Here is a 7,401-nt window from a genome sequence, read left to right on the forward strand (position 1 = left end):
CTGCTGCTAATAACGAATCAGGTAAGGCTCTGCTTTCACGGGATCATGGAATGCCTGAATGGTTTGGGTGGGAAGGGATTTTAAGGATCACCCAGTCGCACCACTGCCACGGGCCACTATGCCACACCTTCCACTAGCCCAGGCTGCTCCAAGCCCCATCCAACCTGGCCTGGGACACTTCCAGGGATCCAGGGGCAGCCACAGCTGTTCTGGGCACCCTGGAGCAGATCCCATGGGATCCAGGGCTGGGCCCCCTCTGGAAATGACACCTCCATTTGTACTTTACACACCGGAACCAACGTGACTCCCCAGCCCCAACATTCCAGCTCAAATAATGACTCCCATTAAAGCAGCGACAGCGCTGCCGGATAATGCGCCGAGGATAAAGGAGGCATTTAGAGGATGGAAAACTAATTGGTTCAGGAATCAAATTTGAAAAATGCAGCATCTTCCTGGAGCAGTGGGAGTGCAAACCCTCCGCCTTTAATGAGCTGCCTCCAAAGGAGGCGGATGTGTCATATTTCTCGGGATGAGCTTGCATTAGGAAGCTGCTGAGATGGGAATAGTCATTACCTGCTTCCCACAAACCATTGGCTCCTCCAGAGCAGCGGCCGCCGTTCTCGGGGCTCGGGGAGGGCGTGGTGCGAGCAGGGCCTGGCGCAGCCAGCGCCGCGTGCAGGTGCTGCAACGACTCTTCAGGAGCTACCCACGATGGATATTAAAGGAATTTGGGAACCTCTCGGTCCTGATGGCTCCCATCACATTCCTAATGAGGCTCATTTACTGGGGCAAACATCTTTCCCTCATTATTCCTCTGGAATTCTGCGTACGTGCCCCGGCTTCAGGGGGAGCGAGGCTGCCGTGCACACATGGGGTGACATCCACAGCCGGGATACCGGCATGTGCCGGTGGGAGCAGCCATCCCAGCCCTTGGGAGGGAGCTGGGAGCCACAGCCACGTGCTGTTGGATCAATTTCCATGGGAAATAGATTCCACTGGGATCCTGCCCATGGCTTATTTTATCTTTCCTTACCCAAAGCCCTGGGAAGCCAGTTCAAGTCTGCAGAATGTGACCTTGGAAAGTGCAGGAATTATATATTTATATCTTTCCAGCTGTATCCCAGTCACCACCTTTCATCCAGAGGCAGTGGGCTGGGTGGTCACTGAAAACATTCCATTCCATGCCATTCCTGTTGGCAGCCATGGCCACTGAAGGCCAGGGAGCACCTGCCAGCTGGTTTGGAGCATTTGGGAAGCTGCTCCTTTCTTTCCCTCCCTGGTCAGGGAGATGGGAGCTCCATCTCCCAAGCAGAGCACACATGTCCCTGGTGGGCCACCAGGCAGCTGCAGCTGGAGAAGCGCTTGGAAAGGTCAGAGGAATACATTAAACTGTCTCCCGGCCACCTCAGCAGATGCCGCTGGCTCTTCCGTGGCCGGAACCTCGGGCAAAGCTGCCCTGGCAGCCACGGCCCCTCGGCTCGGCCTCCCTGGGGATGCCGAGCGGGAGAGAGTCACCTTGCCCTGGCACAGGGAAAACTGGGCATTTGGCTGCAGGGTGTCAGGAAAAGAGATGGGAGACAGGAGATGGGAGTCAGTCATGGCTGACAGCAAGGGTCACTTATGGGACAGCACCCAGACAGGACACTGCTGTTTATCCAGGGCAAAACTCCACTTTGGGAGTTTTAATCCCCCCCTTGGGATTTCTTTTGGAACCCTTGTCAGTTTGAGCCTCAGTGGTTCAGCCCCAGAAATCCTGCTGGCCATTCCCAGCACGGACTGGAGCCTGTGCTCAGGGGGACACCCTGTGCTGGAGTTCCCAAAAAGCACCTGAGGACAGGCAGGGACCCTTCCTGGGACATCCCAATCCTGCCTTGTGCTGGAGCTGCTGGTGGTACTGGGGGAAGAGCCCCTTGCACCTGCCAGAGGGGAGCAGAAAGGCAGCTCTGAAACTGGGAAATATTCCTTTAATCAGAAGAATTAAGGAGTAAGAGCTCCAGATCCTGCTTCCAGCTCTGAGTGCGCAGGCTCGCTGGATTCTCCGCGGTGCCGAGGGTTGAGGGAGAGCAGAGTTTGGCCACTGGCTGGAAGAGATAAGCCCTGCCCGCTCCTGAATGCGGAACAGGGGTAATGAGGTGATATTCCCGCTGATAAGGAGCCCTCCCCGTTATCAGCAGCGAAGGCAGGTGTTCCCAGTGTTTATGTTTGCAGCGGAACACGTTGCGTGGAAATCGATATTACGGTGAAGCTGTTGTTCCCTATGGAAAATGGAAATCAATCTGTGAGGCTCCCGGGCCCTGGGAGCTGAGTGGAGGAGCTCTGATGGTGCCTTGGAGAATCATGGAATGGGTTGGCTTGGAAAGGATTTGAAGGATCATCCCATTCCACCCCTGCCATGGGCAGGGACACCTTCCATTAGCCCAGGTTCCCCCAAGCCCCATCCAGCCTGGCCTGGGACACAGCCTGAACACCCAGTCAGAGCCAAGCGGCGGGGAAAGGCTCCTGGGATGGGGAGCACCCAGCAAAGGTGTCCACGGCCACTCCTGGGTGGGGCCTGGGGCCGTCCCCACGGCCCTGAACCCGATGGCTCTTTGTGCCAGCCCTCCCCAGCTCCACGTGTTTACATTCCTTCTGCTTAATATTTCTGCAATCTTCTCTGGCATCATCCACTCGGAATTTTTCTCCTCCCACTTCACACCTCGGCGGAGCCTTCTGGTCCCGCAGCAGATGCATTGTGAAGCTTCTCCTTCTCTGGCGCCTGCATATGCTCCATTAAAAGTGTTTGTTTCTTTGAGCTGCTCCGAGTTGGGATGTGACAAAAAAAAACCCTCCCAACTTTTTTGGCCTGGGTTCGGCAGCCCCCGGCCCTGCGCCGAGGAGCTCCAGGCGCGCGGGGTCCCCGTGTCACCCGCCCGCTGCGTGCCAGCGATTTCCCCGTGCTCGCGCCGGTGCCTCCGACGTGCACTGGCACCCAAAGATAGAAATTGGGCTTCTGCATCCCCTGCACAGCAAGAACATGGTGGGAGGTGCCAACTGGGAGCACAGAAACCGGGATGGAGCCGTTGCCTAGTGATGGGAAGCGCGGGCAGGCTGGCATTTCCCGCGGCGGGAACGCCAGCCCCCACCTGGCACCGGCACAGGGGGCTCCGAGGGGAGAGGGCACGCGGAGGTCACCCCAGAGGTAAACCGAGGCACGGCCAGCGCTGGGAGGGCACAGATCCCGCCTCTCCTCAGGGATGCCTGGTACCCCCAGGGCTCCAAGGAGCTCTGCTGGTTCCTGCACTGCCACACTGGGAAAACATCTCCCTGAATATCCCAGCGTGAGCTGTGGGGAAGGCTCTGCTCCAGACACCCTGCACAGAGCCAGCAGAATTCCTGCCTGGATTAATAGCCCCACGCATGGATTTTTATGGCATGGCTCTGGCCACAGCTGCCACCCACCAAATAGCCTGTGCTTTTATTCCTGTTGGAAAAGGTGTTTGGTTACAATTCCTACAAATGTGGGGATTTAAAAATAACGGTGTCCTGCAAGCCCTAAAACATTTGGGAGTTTCACTTCCATGAAGCATCCCCAATTATGGAATCCCACATCCTTCACAAAAGCAGTATTACAGCGTATTTCAGGATGCTTCCCACTGGGAAGCAGTGCCCTTGTCCCCTCTCTTGTCACCTCGGGCAGGGGTGCCAAGGGAGGGGGTCCTGTCCTGCGTGGGAATTCCCATTTTCCCCATTTCACTCTGGAATCGCACCTGGCAAAGCGCTGCCCTTGTCCCAGACCCCACCAAACAGTCACTGACCGGGGGCAGCCCTTTGGGGCACTGCATCCCAGGGGCTCCATCCACCTCCGAGCCCCACCTTGGCTCCCGACAGCGGGGAGCGGGCCGGGAGCGCCGCCCCTGGCACTCCGTCAGCGCGGCTCCGGCGGCACGAACAGATGCTCTCCCGCTCCCGCTGGCCTGGAGGTTGCTGAGCAATTTGGGGGTGATGGATGAGATGCTCCGAGATGATTTCTGAGCGTGCCATGGGAAAGAGACCACCATCCTTCCAGGCGATGGGAATCGCTCCGGAGCGTGCTCTCCATCTGCTCCCTCTGCAGCCCAGGGCTGGTGTCCCTCACTGAGCCATCCAGTACCCGATCCCAGGGATCTGCAGCACCAGCAGCTCCAGAGGCGGCTGGCCTGTCCCTTCCCAGCTCCACAGCCAGCTGGAAATCACCAGTTCTGACAGTATTCCCTCAATATTAGAACAATTCCCAAACATATGGAAGGACTCCACTTAGAGCATTAAGAGCAATGAAATACTCCAGCTGACATTTAATCCATTGAAGTCGAGGATCCATTCCCATCCCTGAGCACGGGGTGAGATCCCTTCCCTCCGAGGCTGTGCAGCACTTTCACCTGTCCGGTTTTCCACTGCCCGGTTTTCAGGTGCCACAGGTGATTCCGGCAGGGGAACGCCACCTGCCCGCACTTCCGAGGCCCAAGGAGCCGAGGGAGAGGCAGGAGGCCCGGCCTGACATTTGCCAACTGGCTGGGATCCTCCTTGTCGCTGAAAGTCACCGTGCCCCCCGCCGTTCCCAAGTCTCACATCCCATTTTTCCGCTGTCTGGCATGAGAAATGCGGCTGCCGCGGATCCTCCCCCGGCAGGTACCGCTGTCGAACATGTTGCCTTCACAACATGACACGGAGCCTAAAAACTCACAGAGAGACTAATTACTGCAGGAAAATTCCAGCCCCAGCCCGAGTTCCCGGAGCTGCAGCTGACAGCCCGGCCCCGGCCCCGGCTGCTGTGGGCAGCTCTCCCGGGAGGGGCTGTCACCCCGTCCTGCTCCGGCTCCGATCCCCGGGATCCCAGTGGGAGGAGCCCTCAGGAACACCAGCCAGCAGCACCTAAGCCGAGCCTAAAATACTCCAAATTAAAACCTGCCAGCCCTGCAGTTAGAAGCTGCCATCCCTTCTCTCTGCTTCCCAGAAATAATATTAATTCCCATCGAAAAATGGGATTAAATTCATGCCTCAGTAGCTACAAATCATCCTCTGACAGGCAGATTTCATCTGAAAGAAAATATTGAGGGATAATTGATCTGGAAGCTGAGGTATCAGCTCACATTTACCTGGGGGTGTGTAAGAAATGCAATCTAGAGCATTTATATCTGGATAACTCAGATTTCCCTGGAATCGGGAAATAATGCCACATGAATTCCTCTAAAAAGCCATTTTGCCCAGGAAAATTGCCCAGGGAGAGCCCATTGTTTTCCATGAAATGGGGAGCTGTGCAAGTGGAGTCATTCCATGCTCTGAGCAGAACTGAGGAGGAAAAACATCTTTCCTCCCCTTGGAGCTGCTTGAGAAGTATAAAAGCTTTAAATTCTGATGGTCATAAATGGGGGAAATTCACCAAAATGCCATCGTTTTTCTGCCTTTTTTCCCATCGACATTATAATGTGGTAATCAGGGAAAACACCTCCAACTTCCTTTCCCTTTTCCTTAATAAAAATAAAAATTAAAAAAAAAAATTAGAAACTGCCAACGATTTCAGCCCTGGGATGGAGACTTTGGGGCATTTTATCCATCCTGGCACTCTGACACTTTGGTTCCCTGACCTTTCCTGGCCCAAGGAGAAGCTCCAGGACTTCCTCAGGCTCTTCCCATCATCAGCTGTGCACAGAAGGAATCGGGGCCTGGCACGGGAAGTGTGGAAAGCCGGGCTGGACCACCAGTCCCGGGGCTGGGCTGGGATTACTGGTCAGAGTGGGGTTAATTCAGCACATGGGGGGTGATTTAAATGTCACGTTTGCAGGAAACAAGGCTTTTGGTGTCTGATCCATGATCCCATGACGATCCCATGCTTGTGCTTCCCTCGGTTCCTGCATCCCAGTGCAGGACTTGGGACTTACAGAGGTATAAACCACGAAAAATGAAAGGGCAACATTTGAAAAGTGAGAAAAAGAAACGAGTATTTCCTGATGGTTCATTTAAGGGGAAAAAAGGCATTTTCCCAGGGAATGGTGTGTTCCGAGCAGCAGAGAGGGCCTGGGGAGCAAAATACACGTTGGCAAGGGAGGGAAAGTCGTGGAGCGAATTCTGCTGGCAGCTTTTTCTGCAGGAAGCCGCAATTGGAGATTTCCCCCAGTGTTAATGACACGGTGTTAGTGACACACCACTGCCTTCCAGAGCTCAGCCACCACGGCTCCTGCTTGCTCGGGAATTTGGGAAATTCAGGCCATTGGGGGAACATTTGGGAAAACAAAAGCCTTCTGAAAAATCCAAATACTAAAAATATTAATGTCACGGGAACTCCTGGGTATTTCGGTTTAAAAACATCAGCAAGGAGATGAAGTGTTTTGGCCATTAAATGTTATTCTACATAGGAAGAAATGCAACCCTGAAATTAAGTGGAAAGGTGTTTTTCCCTTTGCCTTGAGAATCGTTTCAGAATTCTCTCCCTGGAAATTTTAGGGAAAAGTGTATTAAATGCTCCAGAAGCTCTGCGTGTGCTGTCAAGCCTTTGGAATTTGGGGAATAACTCAAATTAAGGGGAACACATGGCAGGAACTCAAGTCTGGCCTGGCCGGGTGCTCAGGAGATGCATGGAAGGTGATTTTTGGTGTCTGGGAAGCTCCACAACCTCCTGCTCTTTCATTTTCAGTCGGTTTTTCAATTCGGAGCTTTTCCACATGGGACATTCCAAGGGGAAAACAACACTTGGAGTTAGAACTGAGGCAGTCCCGGAGACAAATGTGATTGATGGGACAATCCTGGAGACTGGAGGCAGTTCCTGCCATTCCCTGCTCTCCAAGGGCCGGTTGTGCTCCCATCCAGCTGCAGATTCCCAGCACCACCGGCGTCCGACCAGGGGATGTGACATTTGAAACCCTCGGTCACTGGGGGCTGACTTGTGTTCATTTCACTCCAATAAACTCTTTTCTTGCTTGAGGGAATTTTGGTGGAGCCACTCGTGGCTCACCTTTCCTGAAACATATTCCCTAAATTTCTTCCCAAAATAGATACACACTCACACAGAGCTCCCAATAATAGCCTTAAGTTAATCATGCCCTAATTAATCAGTGATCAGGTCTTATTAAGGCGGGATAACAGAGCTCCTGATTCCCACCTGCATTCCCATCCAGGCTGCCAACACGTGCAGGAGGCACCTGAAGAATGTCGGGATGAATTTCGGGATAAATTCCCTAGGGTGTACAAGCGGCTACCACGGCAAGGATTCACTTTTAATTAAATTAAAACTCAGCTTTCAGCTACATTATATATTGGAAAAAAAAATCAGGACCCCCCGGCCGGGTTCTCCTGGTATTAACTCAGTTTCTGCGAGGCCGAGGTGCGTTGTCCCGTTTTCCTGCAGGGCGTGCCGAGGCACGGGGGGTGCAGACGGCCCTCCCCGCCGCG

Source organism: Corvus brachyrhynchos, unplaced genomic scaffold (assembly GCF_000691975.1).
Source record: "Corvus brachyrhynchos isolate BGI_N302 unplaced genomic scaffold, ASM69197v1 scaffold297, whole genome shotgun sequence".
Lineage (NCBI taxonomy): Eukaryota > Metazoa > Chordata > Aves > Passeriformes > Corvidae > Corvus > Corvus brachyrhynchos.